Source organism: Mandrillus leucophaeus, unplaced genomic scaffold (assembly GCF_000951045.1).
Source record: "Mandrillus leucophaeus isolate KB7577 unplaced genomic scaffold, Mleu.le_1.0 Scaffold35, whole genome shotgun sequence".
Taxonomy (NCBI): domain Eukaryota; kingdom Metazoa; phylum Chordata; class Mammalia; order Primates; family Cercopithecidae; genus Mandrillus; species Mandrillus leucophaeus.
Window position 1 is genome coordinate 3397201 of NW_012103698.1, and position 4707 is coordinate 3401907.

Genomic DNA, 4707 nt, shown 5'->3' on the forward strand with positions numbered 1-4707 from the left:
CTACTTCCTCGCTACTTGGGAAGCTGAGGCAGGAGAAATGCTTGAACCCGGGAGGCGGAGGTTGCAGTGAGCTGAGATCTTGCCATTGCACTCTAGCCTAGGTAACAGAGTGAGGCTATGTCGTAAAAGGAAAAAAAAAAAAAAAGCAGTTCGAGACTAGCCTAGGCAACACGGTGAAACCGTGTCTCTACTGAAAATACAAAAATTAGCTGGGCATGGTGGCCTGCACCTATAATCCCAGCTACTTATAAGGCTGAGATGGCAGGATCATTTGAACCTGGGAGGCAGAGGTTGCAGTGAACTGAGATCACATCACTGTACTGCTGTTGTCTGCGTGTACTGCTGCTCTGGCAAGACCCTGTCTCAAAAAATAAAATAAAATAAAATAAAATAAAATAAAATAAAATATTCAGTATATTTACTTTATTTTATTATTATTATTTTTATGAGTCTGAGTCTCACTTTGTCACCCAGGCTGGAGTGCAGTGGCACTCACTGCAACCTCCGCCTCCTTAGCCTCCTGAGGAGCCAGGACTACAGCCAAATGCCATCAGCTAATTTTTGTACCTTTAGTAGAGATGGGGTTTCGCCATGTTAGCCAGGCTGGTCTTGAACTCCTAACCTTAGATAATCTGCCAGCCTCAGCCTCTGAAAATGCTGGGATTACAGGTGTGAGCCACCACGCCCAGCCAGTACACTTGCTCTAATTAAGCAGTTTCCCTTACAGGAGTCTATTAGAAATATTTACAAATGTCAGTATTAGAAATGTGCACAAGGTCATATGACAAAGGCATTCACTGCAGCATTATTTGTAATGGAAAAGTATATGGAGACAATCTGAATGTCTAAAACTAGTTAAATTCTGGAGTTGTGATACTGCCATGCTATGGAATACTACGTAACTGTTAATAATAATGATGGAGATCATTATGTACTGATGTGAAAAGATTTTATGCTTTTAAGCAAAAACAAGTTACAGTATTATTTTCAGTTATATAAAACAGTACCTGGCATATAGTAACTAATCAATAAATATTTATTGAGCTGAAAGAGCATGAGCCCAGCCTGTTAAAAACAAATGACCCCCCCAACACACACTTATAAACAAGCCCACATATTTTCATGAAAAAAATGTTCGGAAGGACAGTGACCACTGTCAATGGTGCTTATCCCTAGTTCATGAGCAGCTTTAACTTTCTCTGGCTCTGATCTACACAGCCCACGCTGTGTGAAGCGAGGCTGCAGTGGGCCCACGCAGGCACCAGGCAGCTCACAGGTGTTCAAGAGGCCTTTCGTCCGCGCTCTCGGTGGGAAAGAACAGTAGAGCCTAACCACCCCAGCCACCATCCAGGGTGACTTGCAGGTCATCGAGAGAGAAAAAAAAAAAGCCAAGGACAAAGATACGTAATTATTGACACTATTTTATTTATATCTAAGGAGAGACACCAAAGTATGAGCTCCCAAGGGCCCGGGCCTTGGATGGACCAGAAATTGTGGGCAGGTGGCTTCTAAGGCTTGGAGAACTCAGGTCAGAGCCACCCAGTATTCCCTGAGCACTGAATGTCCTGGGTCTCTGCACTCAAAGCTTAAGGGAGAAACAAGGGGTATCAGGCAGGGTCAGCTCTGAGGAGCAGGCAAGGTCCCAGTGGCCTGTCAGGGTGAGGTCAAAAGAGCTGAGCTCTGGGTAAGAGGACACTTCAGGTCGGTTACGGTGGCCTGAGAAGGACTGGCAGGCCTCCCTGAGGTCTTGGAAATAAGTCTAAAAGAGTGTGGCTTTAGAATATTTAGGACTTTTTCAAAATTTAGCACACATAACGTAGTTTGGGGAGACTTTAGAAGAAGAGGGCTCAGCTGGGCACGGTGGCTCATGCCTGTAATCCCAGCACTTTGGGAGGCTGAGGCGGGCGCATTACCTAAAGTCTGGAGTTTTGAGACTAGCCTGGCCAACATGGTGAAACCCCATCTAGATTTATAATTACAAAATTTGGCCGGGCGCAGTGGCTCACACCTGTAATCCCACCACTTTGGGAGTCCAAGGCGAGTGGATCATGAGGTCAGGAGTTCAAGACAAGCCTGGCCAAGATGGTGAAACCCCGTCTCAACTAAAAATACAAAAAAAATTAGCCGGGCGCAGTGGCAGGGGCCTGTAATCCAAGCTACTTGGGAGTCTGAGGAAGAAGAATTGCTTGAACCTGGGCGGCAGAGGTTGCAATGAGTTGAGATCGTGCCACTGTACTCCAGCGTGGGCAATAGAGTGAGACTCCATCTCAAAAAAAAGAGAACAGATTGGTTGGGCATGGCAGCTCATGCCTGTAATCCCAGCACTTTGGAAGACTGAGTGAGGGGACTGCTTGAGCCCCAGGAGTTGGAGACCAACCTGGGCAACGCAGTGTGACTCTGCCTCTACAAAAAATTTAAAAAATAGCTGAGTATAGTGGCATATGCCTGTAATCATAGCTACACAGGAGGCTGAGGCAGGAGGATTGCTAGAGCCCAGGAGGTCGAGGCTATAGAAAACCTGGGCAACAGAACAAGACCCAATCTCCAAAAAAAAAAAAACAAAAAACAACTTGATGAAGTTTTCCAAAGGTATACACCCATGTAACCACCACCCCAATGAAGACAGAGCCTTTCCATCATTCCAGAAAGTTCTCTCATGCCTCTTTGCAGCCAATTGCCCCACCCCCACAAGCCCCAGGCAACCACTGATCTGCTGTCCCTATAGCTTAGCTTTGTCCATTCTAGAATTTTACATAAATCCAGTTATATAGTACACACTCTTTTGTGTCTGGCTTCTTTCACTCAACATAATATTTTTAAGATTATGCATGTTATATGTATCAATAATTTGTTCTTTTAAAGTATTGACCTGTCTTTAATTGTTCTGGATATACCACAATTTATTTATCCATTCTCCTGTCAACTGATATTTGTTTCCAGTTTTTGGCCACTGTGAATAAAACAGCTATGAACATTCATATACAGCTTTTCTGTGAATATACATTTTCATTTATCTTGGGTAAATACCACAAAATGGAACTACTGTTATGTCTGTTAGTTTTATTTTTAAAAACTGCCAATATGTTTTCTAAAGTGGTTGTCCCATTTAACACTCCCACCAGCAATGAATGAGAGTTCTAATTGTTCCATGTGTTTGTCAGGACTTGGTGGTATCAGTCTTTTTAAGTCTAGCCATTCTGGTGGGTGTGTATTTCACTGTGGCTTTAATTTGCATTTCTCAGTTGGCTACTGATATTGAGATATTTTCATTTGTTTATTGACCCTTTTTATGTCCTATTTAACAAGTTATCGTTTACCTATCTGTTTTTATAATTCAAAAAATTTGTTCAACACAATTTTACTAAGTAGTTGAGGTAATTATGGTTGTTTCCTTTTTACAGGTAAGGAAAATAAATTCAGAGAGACTTACCCATTTTTTCCTTTTTTTTTTTTTGAGATGGAGTTTCGCTCTCGTTGCCCAGCTAGAGTGCAATGGCAGGATTTCGGCTCACCGCAACCTCCGCCTCCCGGGTTCAGGCAATTCTCCTGCCTCAGCCTCCTGAGTAGCTAGGATTACAGGCATGTGCCACTATGCCTGGCTAATTTTGTATTTTTAGTGGAGACAGGGTTTCTCCATGTTGGTCAGGCTGGTCTTGAACTTCTGACCTCAGGTAATCCGCCTGCCTCAGCCTCCCAAAGTGCTAGGATTACAGGCGTGAGCCACCACGCCCAGCCCTTACCCACCTTTTCTTGTAGCAGATAACCAGCTTTCTTGTAGCAGATAACCAGCAGCTGCCCAGGTGCAGTGACTCACTCCTGTAATCCCAGAACTTTGGGAGGCCAAGGCGAGTGGATCACCTAAGTGAGGTCAGGAGTTTGAGACCAGCCTGACTAACATGGTGGAAACTCCATCTCTCCTAAAAATATAAAAATTAGCCAGGCATGGTGGCATACGCCTGTAATCCCTGCTACTTGGGAGGCTGAGGCGGGAGAATCACTTGAACCCGGGAGACAGAAGTTGCAATGAGTGAGATCGCGCCACTGCACTTCAGTCTGGGCGACAAGAGCGAAACTCCGTTTCAAAAAAAAGAAAAGAAAGGCCGGGGGGCGGAGGCTCACACCTGTAATCCCAGCACTTTGGGAGGCCCAGGCGGGTGAATCACGAGGTCAGGAGATCGAGACCATCCTGGCTAACACCGTGAAACCCCATCTCTACTAAAAATATAAAAAATTAGCCGGGCATGGTGGCTGGCGGGTGCCTGTAGTCCCACTACTCCGGAGGCTGAGGCAGGAGAATGGTGTGAATCCGGGAGGTGGAACTTGCAGTGAGCTGAGATTGCACCACTGCACTCCAGCCTGGGCAACAGAGTGAGACTCCGTCTCAAAAAAAAAAGAAAAAAAAGAAAAGAAAACCAGCGGCTTGTGGCAGCACCTCTGAGTTATGCTGAGCAACTGTCTGTACTGCAAAGGTAGGGACTGTCCTCCTCAGGCTTTGCTGAGTGGCATCTACATGCTTAACGGGCTTTACTCAAGGTACCCAACTGTTTGAAAATAAATAGAACCATCTGATATTTTAGCTCCCTGCCCAGTAACATTTAAAAAGCAGGTGTACACCTAAATTAATGGAAAACCATCCTATGTTCATGGATCAGAAGACGTAACGTGGTTAAAGATGCCAGTTTTCCCCAAAATGATCTACAGATTCCA